The 14,001-nt window shown below is 49.3% G+C and overlaps 1 long non-coding RNA gene across 1 annotated transcript; it reads left to right on the plus strand.

The window, feature by feature from the left end:
• The first annotated feature begins 8,153 nt into the window (after positions 1-8,153).
• LOC131552334 (uncharacterized) lies at positions 8,154-9,697 on the plus strand. Its single transcript, XR_009273945.1, has 3 exons — positions 8,154-9,218; positions 9,433-9,497; positions 9,589-9,697. It is a non-coding gene; the product is annotated as an uncharacterized LOC131552334 (long non-coding RNA).
• The last annotated feature ends 4,304 nt before the right edge of the window (positions 9,698-14,001 follow it).

Here is a 14,001-nt window from a genome sequence, read left to right on the forward strand (position 1 = left end):
AGAGACAGGGTTCGCGAGGGGGATTATAAAAGGACATGTTTGCATGGAGAGAGGAGGGCGAGCCACTCCGGGAGAAACACGGAGATCACACAAAGCGGAGGGAGACTGCATATTCGGAAGAAGGAGCCTTAAATCAGCGGTTTGATGTATCTGGATCCATAAAGGGAGATAATACTAACAGAGGAAGAGAGGTAGTGGAGCTATGTTACTTCGTCAAGCAGCTGATTGTCATCTGTAATTCTTATTAGGAAACGTAATGCCTTCAGTACGCGCTGTACACAACAGTTTGGTGAAACTGTCCTGGAGGTTATTCAAAGCTGGTTTGAAGCCTCTAATGTCAGTTGTGTGTTCATAATACACTTCTCACACAGTTTTGGATGTACAGTTTCATCAATTGGGAGGAGGGAGTCGGCTGGGACAGCGAGTGGAGACCTTATTCACTGTGAGTTGTTGTGAGTTGCAGTGCTTAGTGTGAAGTGAACACGTGTGACTATTTGAAGTGATTGATGCATGCACAGGTGTGGATATTATACTCTTGTGTCTGCCCGTGTCCCCAGTTGGCATACTCGTTGGTCTCGAGTGCCGAATTGAAACTAACTAACTGCTGTGTGTTGAGTGTATGCTATACAGGAGTGCAGCTCCATCCTGTCCGATTTGAAGAGGATATGTTGAATATTCCTGTATTGCTGTTTGACTCCCTGACTCGAAGAGGAAGCATTATCTGTCTCTTGAGCTGTTCACACTGAAGGAGATCCCTGGCGTGAGTACCTGATGATTATTATCTGACTTGAAGAGGATTTGTTGTACACTTATGCACTGTTGTTTGATTTCCTGGCAAGATTTGCTACCAGGTTATTGAGCTGCTTCATTACTTAGGAATCGCTGTGAGAATCCCTTCCCAGTGTCTGCTCCAATACTTGCCTTTGGCTGCCAAAGAGGAACCGTTGTGTGCATTTCTTACCAGTGTCTGCTCCAATACTTACCTCAGGCTGTCCGAAGAGGAATCGTTGTGAGAATCCCTTTCCAGTGTCTGCTCCAATACTTACCTCTGGCTGCTGAAGAGGAACCGTTGTGTGCATTTCTTACCAGTGTCTGCTCTATTACTTACCTCAGGCTGTCCGAAGAGGAATCGTTGTGAGAATCCCTTTCCAGTGTCTGCTCCAATACTTACCTCTGGCTGCTGAAGAGGAACCGTTGTGTGCATTTCTTACCAGTGTCTGCTCTATTACTTACCTCAGGCTGTCCGAAGAGGAATCGCTGCGAGAATCCCTTTCCAGTGTCTGCTTCAATACTTACCTCTGGCTGCCGAAGAGGAACCGCTGTGTGTATTTCTTACCAGTGTCTGCTCTATTACTTACCTCAGGCTGTCTGAAGAGGAATCGCTGCGCGAATCCCTTACCAGTGTCTGTTCCATTACTTGCCTCAGGCTGTCCGAAGAGGAATCGCTGTGCGAACCCCTTTCCAGTGTCTGCTCCATTACTATCTCTGGCTGTTGGAAGAGGAACCGCTGTGGGAACTTCCTATCCAGCCTGACGAAGAAGAGAGCTGGATCAGCCTATGCTTTTTAGTTTAAGATTTAACCTATTTTAATTCAATAAAATACAACGTTTAATACTGATTACCCTGTCTGGTCTCGTGGTGTCTTTGGGTAACTCCTCGAGGTGGTACGTTCAATAGGGGTGGTGTGAGACACGGGAGGAGGCCACCCCGGCCTGTGACAAATTGGTGTAGTCGGCAGGGTTTTCCACCTCGAGTTGAGCGACCAGAGACCCCTGATGGCAGACGAAGATTTGCCGGCGGCCCGGCCTCAAGTTATGCCCATTTTTATGGGAGCCCCTTGGGCCCAAACGTATGGAGGACCAGGGTCGGAATTGAGCTTATCGGAATGGAAGGCCCAGGTTGAGTATCTGGCGGGACTTCAGGGGCTAAGCGCCCCACAGACGTTACAGCTCGTTCTGAATTCACTTGAAGGAGAGGCCAGGAGAGAGGTACAGGCAGCACCGGAAGTGACTCGAGCTACGGCACGAGCTGTCTTTGATTTTTTGACCGAGCAGTATGGTGATGCCACTCCAGTAGCTGTCCTCTGGACTCAGTTCTTTAACTGCAAACAGGGACCCCGGCAAACTCTACGGGCCTTCGCTCTACGATTACGGGAGCAGTTTACTAGGCTGAAGGGGAGGTGCGATCATGGTCTGGGAGGTGAAGAGATCTTGTTGCGGGATCAATTTCTCCTGGGGCTTCGGGAGGGCCCTGTTCGTCAGAGCTTGCGTATACAGCTTCGCCGAGATCCCGAGCTGACGTTCGAGGATTTGCGAAGGGAGGCCTTGGCTCTAGAGTTGGACCATGCGGAGACGGCGGATCCCTCTGTGTGTATGGCCGCCAGTGGGACGAGCGATTCTACTTCCTCTGGGCCATCCGATTGGAAGCAGACCTTACGTGCCGAACTCATGAAAGATGTCCGGGAACAAATGACTGAGCTGTCCAAGACCCTCCTGGAGGAGTTTCGCCGGGAGCGGCCAAATCCGTTGCCCTTGCCTCGAGAACGTTCTTATTCGGACGGGAGCCGAAACCCAGGAAGACGCCCATTCCGGCCTGCCGGCCCTAGATTCCAGTGGGACGAGCAGGGTCGCCCGATTTGTAATGGCTGTGGAGAGCCTGGACACTATAGTCGCCAGTGCGGCTCTCGCCGCGGTTCACAGGGGGGTTTTTAGAGTTACCGGCCACTGTGGGTCAAGTGGTCGGGACCCCCTTAATTGACCCTTCTTTGCCCACCGCCCCTGGAGACCGTTTAGTCGGGCATTGCCCCCTTGTGGAGATTCAGGTGAACGGCGTCAAGGTCCGGTGCCTAGTGGATACCGGGTCCCAAGTCCCTCTATTCTCCGAAAGCCTGTCTAAAGAACTGTTCAGTGCTCAATGTTTACAGGAGGCGGAGGCCCCCTGGCTTACCTTGCGAGGGGCAAACGGTCTGGACATTCCTTATATCGGATACCTGTTCACGGACTTGGAGATTCATGGGATCACCGTACCACAGAAGGGAGTTGTGGTTGTCCGGGACTCTTGTCTGGGGGCGCATCGAGCCCTTTTGGGCATGAATGTCATTACAGATTGTTGGGAGGAATTGTTCCAAGCTAGGCCTATTCGAACTGCCCCGCCAGCTGAGAAACGGGAATGGGAACGCATCGTTGCGGATTGTCGCCGGGTTCACACGGCCAGTTCCCAAGGAGACCACGAAGATACCGGCCGGGTTGCTTGTCGATATGCCCTTTCTATTCCGACCCGGAGTGAGGCTGTTATCTGGGCTCGGTTGCTCGCTCAGATGTATGGGCCAGAAGAGTGGGTACTCGTCGAGCCCCATTTGGACTGTCAGATTGTGGAGGTGGCTCGAGGTCTAGCTGCTGCTTGTCGGGGCCGAGTCGCTGTGAGAGTACGGAATGTAAACCCCTATTCTGTCAACCTGTACCGCCACCAGCGACTGGCCCGAGTTACCTCGGTGAGCCTCCAGCAAGTGAGAGAAGGTGGGGGAGTTAGCTTCTGCCAAGTGAGCTCTATGGTGGTTGAGGTGGCCCTGACGCGGGTGGACCAGCCCGTGGACTTCTCGGGAGAGAGGATGCCGACTCATCTTCTGGGGGAATCCTTGTGAGGGGAAGGGCTGGAAGAGAGTCAGACACAACAGCTCCAGGCGTTCCTGGCGAAGTGGCAGCACGTATTCTCTGCACACGACGAGGATTATGGCCGTCCCGACGTTGTTAAACACCAGATTCCTACCGGAGATGCCGCATCAAGCAGGGAGCGATATCGTCCGGTGCCGCCGACTATTTATTCCGAGGTTCGTACCCTGTTGCAGGGGATGCTGGAGAAGGGGATCATTCGTGAGAGCAGTAGCCCTTGGGCAGCCCCGATTGTCCTGGTGCGAAAGAAGACCGGAGCTTGGAGGTTCTGTGTGGACTACCGTAGATTGAACCAAGTAACCAAGAAGGACGCCTTTCCACTGCCGCGGATTGAGGACTCTCTCACCAGCCTGACTCAAGCCGCCTGGTATTCTACCTTGGATCTGGCCAGTGGGTATTGGCAGGTGCAGGTAGAGGAGGGAGATCAAGAGAAGACCGCGTTCACTACCCCCTTCGGGCTCTTTGAGTGGGACCGGATGCCGTTCGGCCTTTGTAGCGCTCCAGCCACCTTCCAACGGCTGATGCAGCGGTGCCTGGGCGGCCAGTTGGTGGACACCAAGTTAGTATACCTAGACGATGTCATTGTTTACTCCCCTGACTTTACATCTCATCTCCAGCATCTGGAGCAAGTGTTTCGGGCAATGGAGAAGTACGGACTGAAGCTGCAGCCAGACAAATGTCAGCTGTTCCGCAAAGAAGTGAAGTTTCTGGGCCACTGCGTAAGTGCCTCTGGAGTCTCTGTAGATCCCGAAAAAGTGTCGGTTGTCCAAGGCTGGAGTGCACCTAAAACAATACGGCAAGTGAGATCCTTCCTGGGCTTCGTGGGGTATTATCGGCGGTTCATTAAAAACTTCTCGAAGATTGCCAAACCACTAAATCAGCTCCTCGTGGGTTCAGGCCGTCCCTGTGGTCGTGGGTCTCCCCCCCGTCGCTTGGGACTCTGCATGCGACGTGGCCTTCCAGAGGCTCAAGCAAGAGCTGTTACAGGCCCCAATCCTGGCATACGCAGACTTTACCCAGCCTTTCGTCCTGTACACCGATGCTAGTAACCTTGGCCTGGGAGCAGTACTGGCCCAGCGGCAGCAGGGAGTGGAGCGAGTCATCGCCTACGCCAGTCGAAGTCTTCACCCCGCCGAATGAAACGATTCCAACTACAGCTCATTTAAACTTGAATTGCTGGCCATGAAGTGGGATATGAGCGAGAAATTTAAGGATTACCTGTGGGGAGCCAAGGTACTCGTGATAACGGATAACAACCCTCTGGTCCACTTACGGACAGCTAAACTGGGGGCAGTCGAACAACGGTGGGTAGCGCAACTGTCTAACTATGATTACCAACTCCAGTATCGACCGGGCCGGGAACACACTAATGCCGACGTGCTGTCCAGACTCCCTGAGGCTGAGGGCTGGGGCCCTCCATTGGGGTCGACTGATGGGCGCGAAGAGGGTCTTATGGTAGGGATTGTGGAAGCACCTGGGCTCCAGCAGGAGGAAGCCCCCGCTAGTTGGGGCTGGGACCCGCAGCGGTGTATGGAACGGCAAGAGGGAGACGCTGGGTTGATGGCAATACGGTCCTGGTTGGCACAGGGGTTACGGCCGGAGGTGGTGGAACGCCGGGCCCAGACGTGGGCAGTGAAGAAACTCCTCGGGCAGTGGGAGAGGCTCTATCTGAGAGATGGGGTGGTCTGTCGGTCCATCCGAGACCCAGTGCTGGGCGAAACTGTGTGTCAGGTGGTGATACCTGAGGGTCAGATTCAGGCCCTTTTACAGGCCTACCACACCCAGTTAGGACATCAAGGGCAAGAGAGGACGGTGTCTTTGTTGCGGAGACATTTCCATTGGCCAGGGATGGAGACGTCTGTGAACTCGTTCATCCGGAATTGTCCACGCTGCACACTCTTTAAGACGAGAAAGGAGGTGCGAGCACCACTGGTCCCCATACGAGCCAAGGCCCCTTTGCACATCGTGGCCATGGACTACTTGACGTTGGGTCGACCGACGGATCGTTTCCAGAATATTCTAGTGGTAACTGACCTGTTCACAAAATATGCTTGGGCCATTCCGACCCTGGACCAGACCGCCGTCACCATGGCAAATGCTCTGTGGAAGACAGTATTCCAGCCGTTTGGGTGTCCAGAGACTCTTCATTCAGATCAAGGGCCAAACTTCGAATCCAAGGTTGTTCAGGAACTGTGTCAGCTCTATGGGTGTAAGAAGACTCACACCACGCCGTACCACCCCCAGGGAAATGGGGGGTGTGAGCGGTTTAACCACACTTTGCTGGGCCTTTTGGGGACGCTGGACATGGATCGTCAGACTAATTGGGTGGATAGTCTTCCCGCCCTAGTACAGGCCTACAACAATAGTGTGCATAGCACCACTGGGTATGCTCCGACGTACCTGATGTTTGGGAGACACGTACGTCTGCCCACAGATTTACTACTTGGAACGACTGTGGCTGGAGAGGGTTCGAGTCTGACTGATTGGGTAGGCACGCATCATCAGCGACTCAACTCGGCGTATGAGCGGGTTACTGATTGAATAAACATACAACCGCTTATTCTTAACAGCGGCTATGACCGGACGGCACGAGAGGCCCCGCTATTGCCCGGGGAGAGAGTTTTGGTACGGGACAATCGGCGCCAAGGAAAGGGCAAACTGAGTGATCGGTGGGAGGCCCTACCCTATGTGGTACAATGCCAGCAACATCCCGACCAGCCGGTTTACACCATCCGCCTGGAGCGTGTCATACACCGAAATTTAATCCGCCCCTGCCCGAACTATCCAAAGCCTACGGGGGAGGCTCCAGCAGTCCCCGTGGCACCTAGGCCACCCCTAGTAGGTTGGGCAGTGGTTCCGCGGGGCCCAAACATCGAGCCAAGAGGGGTAGACCCCGCCTCTCCACCGAGACGTTCCCAACGGGACAACCGAGGACAGCCCCCTGAGAGGTATGGGGACTGAGTTTCGGAGCCTCGTTCTAGGGACTAGAACTGATTGGTGGGGGAGGATGTCACGGGGTGACGTGAAGCGGAACTATTTTTGCCTACTGTTGTTTCCCTGTGGGAGCGATTTCGACGTAACACCAGGCTGGTTCCGGGTCCTGCCATGTAAACAGTCCGGCCGGGCTTAGAAAAGGAGAAATGAGCGTCAGCTGTGTAACAAGTGGAGATTGAGCCGCGAGAGACAGGGCTCGCGAGGGGGATTATAAAAGGACATGTTTGCATGGAGAGAGGAGGGCGAGCCACTCCGGGAGAAACACGGAGATCACACAAAGCGGAGGGAGACTGCATATTCGGAAGAAGGAGCCTTAAATCAGCGGTTTGATGTATCTGGATCCATAAAGGGAGATAATACTAACAGAGGAAGAGAGGTAGTGGAGCTATGTTACTTCGTCAAGCAGCTGATTGTCATCTGTAATTCTTATTAGGAAACGTAATGCCTTCAGTACGCGCTGTACACAACAGTTTGGTGAAACTGTCCTGGAGGTTATTCAAAGCTGGTTTGAAGCCTCTAATGTCAGTTGTGTGTTCATAATACACTTCTCACACAGTTTTGGATGTACAGTTTCATCAATTGGGAGGAGGGAGTCGGCTGGGACCGCGAGTGGAGACCTTATTCACTGTGAGTTGTTGTGAGTTGCAGTGCTTAGTGTGAAGTGAACACGTGTGACTATTTGAAGTGATTGATGCATGCACAGGTGTGGATATTATACTCTTGTGTCTGCCCGTGTCCCCAGTTGGCATACTCGTTGGTCTCGAGTGCCGAATTGAAACTAACTAACTGCTGTGTGTTGAGTGTATGCTATACAGGAGTGCAGCTCCATCCTGTCCGATTTGAAGAGGATATGTTGAATATTCCTGTATTGCTATTTGACTCTCTGACTCGAAGAGGAAGCATTATCTGTCTCTTGAGCTGTTCACACTGAAGGAGATCCCTGGCGTGAGTGCCTGATGATTATTATCTGACTTGAAGAGGATTTGTTGTACACTTATGCACTGTTGTTTGATTTCCTGGCAAGATTTGCTACCAGGTTATTGAGCTTCTTCATTACTTAGGAATCGCTGTGAGAATCCCTTCCCAGTGTCTGCTCCAATACTTGCCTCTGGCTGTCAAAGAGGAACCGTTGTGTGCATTTCTTACCAGTGTCTGCTCTATTACTTACCTCAGGCTGTCCGAAGAGGAATCGTTGTGAGAATCCCTTTCCAGTGTCTGCTCCAATACTTACCTCTGGCTGCTGAAGAGGAACCGTTGTGTGCATTTCTTACCAGTGTCTGCTCTATTACTTACCTCAGGCTGTCCGAAGAGGAATCGCTGCGAGAATCCCTTTCCAGTGTCTGCTTAAATACTTACCTCTGGCTGCCGAAGAGGAACCGCTGTGTGTATTTCTTACCAGTGTCTGCTCCGTTATCTGCCTCTGGCTGTCTGAAGAGGAATCGCTGCGCGAATCCCTTACCAGTGTCTGTTCCATTACTCGCCTCAGGCTGTCCGAAGAGGAATTCGCTGTGTGAACCCCTTTCCAGTGTCTGCTCCATTACTACCTCTGGCTGTTGGAAGAGGAACCGCTGTGGGAACTTCCTATGCAGCCTGACGAAGAAGAGAGCTGGATCAGCCTATGCTTTTTAGTTTAAGATTTAGACTATTTTAATTCAATAAAATACAACGTTTAATACTGATTACCCTGTCTGGTCTCGTGGTGTCTTTGAGTAACTCCTCGAGGTGGTACGTTCAATAGGGGTGGTGTGAGACACGGGAGGAGGCCACCCCGGCCTGTGACAGAACTTTTTATTATTTTGACAAACCTCCATTTCAAATTATTTCCCTTGAGGTGTTTGTCCACAGAATTTTTCTCAACACAACGACATGACTTCTTTGACTCAAATAAAGCAACATCTCTGGTGTACGTAAGCATCTACAATGTGTGCACTGTTAGACGTTTCTGTAATTTCCACAGTTATTTACTGTATATCACCCAGTGTAATACTCCAAATTCCCTTTACAGTAAATAACTGTAATACCCTTTGCATCATGGGAATTTTCTGTGATGTCAGACCCCACATACAGAGACTTACTGTATTTTTTTAAATTGCTGTATACTACTGTAACGGTCTCTTTGGCGCCATTATACTGAGGTCGTTTTATTTTCCTCATTTCTTACATTTGGATTGACACAATTTGCCCTACACCGTGTCTACAACGCCGCAACAGCTTGGGACTGACTACAGGATGTGTTACATCGCTTCTAATGATTGGAAAATTCGTTTGTACTTTGTGTCAGAAACAGCGTGAGCGCTTGGAGTACATCTGTACGTCAGAAATATACCGGGGCATCACTTTACTGTCCGCATCCACTGTAGATAGTGTATATATAATGGGTTCTATATTGTTGTCTGTTGACAAGTTGCGTCGCTCCGCGCCACTAGAGTCCGAGGAAGACAAGGAAGCAGCGGGGCAGCACGGCGGATTTTGCCCGGGGATGAACTCGCGAGAGTGGAAGAGCTCCGGAGAACATCTGCGCTGTGTGTCGATGCACCTTACGAGAGAATAAGCAAGGTAAAAATATGTGTACGTTTGTCTGTGTGTTTGTATCAGATTTTTGCACACCAGTTTAATCATTTACTCGTCAACATGGCGGTTACAGAACTTTACCATGGTAAACTGCGCTGTCGTTTCAAACGACTTTTGTCAGCTTATTGAATTAAGTTACCGAATTAAAATTGTTTTTAACTAGCAATTTACTGCATTTTTTTGTATTTGTGTTTTAAAGGCAACTGCAATGAAGCATCAAGAAAGACATGAGCAGGCCAGCCACCCTGAGACTGATAATTCATGGTAAGAGAACAACTATGGTTTTGAGAGATTTGTGTACTCTACATGAGGTTTGCCTTTTAAAAGTGTGCTATTTCTACATCTTGTTTTTCAGAGAAGACATTTCTGTCAAAGTGGATGGTGAGCAAAGATGGTGGCCACGTTTTGGAGCAGCACCTGGGTTTTGCAGAGGGCTATGTATTTTTTGGCTGTTTGTCTTTTTCCCCATTATATTTCTGTTGCCTAAAGATTCTTTGTGAGGATGAATCCAGAGGACACAACATAATGCACTGCAAAACGTCCTAAGACAGGAGAAATGGTGAAGATGCACTATTCCAGCATTGGAAGTCTGTATTTTTAAGTGTTATACATGCAGTGTTTTTAATAAAGAATTTGATATTTTGTAATTATTGTGTCTGTTTTAACTGAATGCCAGTAGTACCTATGCAGAGTAAAAATAAAATGAATTCTATATAAAAATTATAAAATCTAATGAAATCTATATTAAAATGAATGAAGTACAGTAGTAATACTGATAAATCAAATGCAGTTTGCTACTGTAAATCTTAATTACAGTAACTTACTGGCAACAGTGTTGCCAGTAAGTTACTGTAAAAACCCTTTGAAATGTCTAACAGTGTGCATGTGCTAAACATCTTTGTTTCTCCACTTCTGTCATATTTATTTGATGTAATGCAAACATATGGGGCAGGCCATAATGCCTATATGGTGACTTACAATGGGATGGAGGTTTCGGAGGAAAAGGCTCTTAAAGCTAGTGTCTTCCTCCATCCCAGGTTCACAGCAAGCTCCGAAGTAAGCTCGTCGAAGTCTGTGGTAGTAAGCCTGGGGAGTTTCATAACGGCCCTGTTCAATGGCTAAGGCAGCGACCAGTCCATGAGAATTCAGGTCTGAGAATTCCTTTATGATGGCTTGTTTAAGCTGCTGGTAGTCCGATTGGATGTGTCCTGGCTGTCGAGCCAGGAAGCGTTGCACTTCTGAGCTACAGGTGATCCAGAGTAGATAGAGTCTATCTTGGTGGTTCAAACTGGTCCACAACTGCAGGAAAAAGTAAATTTCTCTTAAGTATGCGTGGATATCATGTTCTCCTGCAAGTTCTGGTGTGAATGCAGGGATGTTTCTGGCCATTCGGTTGAGGTCTTTGAGTGTCACTCCATGTTCTGTTTTAGGGCTCGCCTGAATAAATCCCTTTCCTTCTGCAGCTGCAGAGGTTTTCAGGAAGCTGACTTGTGAAATGTCAAGCAGAAGGCTTTGGCTCCCCCCTTCGTATCTGTGTACAGGACTGAGGGGATTTGCACTGCTGGCTGTGTGACGTGCAGCAGGGTGCCTTTTATTTGAGTCCATACACAGTCGTTAGGACTGTTTCACTTCTCTCTGAACCATGTCAAGCTCCTAGTTAATGTTGCAGAATTGCTGAGTCAGAGTTTGGACTTCAGGTCTGGCTGCATGTAGATGGCCTAAGGCCTTAGTTCTGGTGCCCCTCTCATTAAGTTCCACATACGCTGTTTTTAACAGTGTCTTTGTGTGAAACAATTCTCTTTCCAGGTCCTGTCTGTTGGCTTTTTCACACTGCGCTTGGTGTCCAGTTAGAGCCTACTGGTGATTTCCTTCTGTTGCACCATTCTGTAAGGTTCTTTGCATCAGTTCTGTGCCTTCTCTCGCCGAGCGGTCTCAGTTCCCTGTAGAACTCTGTGACTTGCAGGTTCAGTTCATTTACCTCCTGTCTGAGGTCCAGGAGATTGTCTGAGGTCTGAGGCCAAGGAGGAGATGATGCTGGTCAGCTCCTGGTGGTTCAGGCTGGGTGTCAGGTGTCCACTTGTGTCACAGTCTTGCTGTTCCTTTCTCTGCCATTGCAGGTCGTTGGCTGCTTTGGGCTGAAGGATGTCCATCACGGTGCTCTGCCGGGTTTTCAGGTGGTCCAGGTGAGCTGGCAGGGCTGGATGTCTGTGGAATGTCTGAGACACTTGGGGGAACACCAGAGAGAGAGAGGCAGAAGGCAAGTGCAAGTACGTACAGAGGCATTAGGCTATCTGTATGGGGAACAGCTCTGTAAGCCGTGTAAGGTGCGAATAGCTGGTGAGGGGCAGCTAGTGAGGTAGGGTGCTAAGAATGCAAGGAGAGGGTTTGAGTAACTTTGTTTACGGGGCTGTAAGCAGGGGTCAGCTAATGACCGGGCTATAAGTGTGATCAAACTATTACTTAAAGCACTGATGGTTCACAGGTTTGGTCACTAATGAAGGTATCAAATAAACAAAACTAAAATAAAATCACGAAGAGACAGAGGGAATTAGGCTACTAATAACCTGTACAGCTCATTACGGAGACAGCAGTTGCTAGAACTGCTCTAATCCTATACCGAGAGGAAAGATGGTGATGGTCAAATAACTAAAATAAGGTAAAGGTAAAATGAAAATGTCCTAATAGCTTTAGGAAACTAAAAGGAAGAAATTAATAAACAAATTGATTTAATTAAATCTCAGATTTATTTAAAATCAACTTAGCTGAATTGGTACATTCAAGCTAAACAAAGGTAAATTAATGAAATAAAATCAAGAAGAGGTAGAATAAAGTCAAAATAAAAAATAAAACAAATAGAACCAACGTATGTGAGGAGGGGCCAACCTGAATCTAAACAGAAGGTAATAGCACAAACAGGAAGTGAAACCAAGAGTGAGGGGGAGAGGGAGAGAGAGGGAGAGAGGAGTGGCTACACTTTACACTCACAGGTATCTTAAGTGTTAGTCGGAATGCTAACAGTTAACAGTTGAGGTAAAGGGCTTAGTTAGCTTATATGCCTGCTCGGCTGCTAAAGAGTTAGCTTTGGCTACACTCAGTTGTTTGTTTACACAAGGGTCTGTGACGTGTGTGCTGTTATCAGATTGAACCGGAAGAGGCTGCTCTACTCCTGGGGTCAAATGTTGCTAACGATGCAAGCTTACAACACGCGCAAGTGGAGCAGAACTTGCGCTGCTGTAAACATGCATGGGAACTCACGTGCAGTCAGTTATGACGTATCACATACAACTTCTTTCACAAATCAAAACTGCACATTCACTTCACAGACAATGGCAAAATTACTAGTTAGCTAGGCTAAATTACACCATTAATTCGCTATTCAATTGCATCACTTCAATGACTACAATGATACGCGATGGTTACAAGAAGGCCTTAACTCTGGGAGATGAGGAACATCGCTCAAATCACCATTTAACTAAATATCCTGTAGCAAGATTGCTTCGTTGCCCAGTTTTAATATAACTGCAAGTGGGGTTTCTTCGCCACGCAGATTAATTTGTGTCTGTAGGAGATCTTAAAGTGAAACCGGGTGAAGAATAATGCCCATCTTGCTTGTCTTGGGTTGAGTCGTTTTGCGTCACGAAGATACTGCAGATTTTTATGGTCAGTGAGGACTAGAAAAGGGTGTTTTGCCCCCTCCAGCCAGTGCCTCCACTCTTCCAGGGCTAATTTGACAGCCAACAGTTCCCGGTTCCCGATGTCGTAATTCCTCTCCGCCGGGCTGAGTTTCTTGGAAAAGTAGGCGCATGGATGGAGTTTGGGAGGCTTCCCCTGCTGCTGAGATAGGACGGCTCCTACGCCCGTGGTGGATGCGTCGACTTCCACGACGAATGGTAATTCGGGGTCTGGGTGTGCGTTGGTGAAGGCGAGTTTAAGATTTTCAAAGGCTTCGACGGCTTTCGGGTTCCAGGTGAGGGTTTTGGTTTTTCCTTTCAGCAGGTCTGTGAGTGGGTGGTTGAGCTGTAATTGGCAATGAATCGTCGATAGAAATTTGAGAATCCGAGGAATCGTTGAAGTTCTTTGATGTTGGTAGGGGTTGGCCAGGAGGTGACTGCTTCCACCTTCCCCTTGTCCATGAGGACGCCACGGTGGTCAATGATGTATCCGAGGAAATGTACAGAGGGTTGGTGGAAAGTGCATTTTTCTGCTTTGAGATATAATTGGAATTGACAGAGTTTCTGAAGGACCTCCGCAACGTGGTGGCGATGGTCGGCCAGGCTCCGGGAGTAGATGAGGATGTCATCTATATAAACAATTACGAAGCGATTCAGGAACTCCCGGAGCACCTCATGCATAAACCCCTGAAACACTGAGGGGGCGTTGACAAGCCCGTACGGCATCACCTTGTATTCATAATGGCCGGTAGGGGTTATGAAGGCGGTCTTCCACTCGTCTCCCTTTCTTATGAGGATGAGGTTGTAGGCACTGCGGAGGTCCAACTTAGTGAAGATGGTGGCGCCGCGTAGCTGTTCCAAAGCTGCTGGGACAAGGGGAAGAGGGTAACGGTACTTGATGGTGATGTCATTGAGTTTCCGGTAGTCGATACAGGGGCGTAGGCCGCCGTCCTTCTTTGCCACGAAGAAGAAGCTGGAGGCAGCAGGGGAGGTAGATGGTACTATATATCCTTGTTGTAATGCCTCCGCAATGTACTCCTCCATGGCCTTTTGTTCCGGTGGTGAAAGGGGGTAAGTTCGTCCCCGTGGTACTGGCT

The sequence above is a fragment of the Onychostoma macrolepis genome, chromosome 02 (assembly GCF_012432095.1).
Source record: "Onychostoma macrolepis isolate SWU-2019 chromosome 02, ASM1243209v1, whole genome shotgun sequence".
Classification (NCBI taxonomy): domain Eukaryota; kingdom Metazoa; phylum Chordata; class Actinopteri; order Cypriniformes; family Cyprinidae; genus Onychostoma; species Onychostoma macrolepis.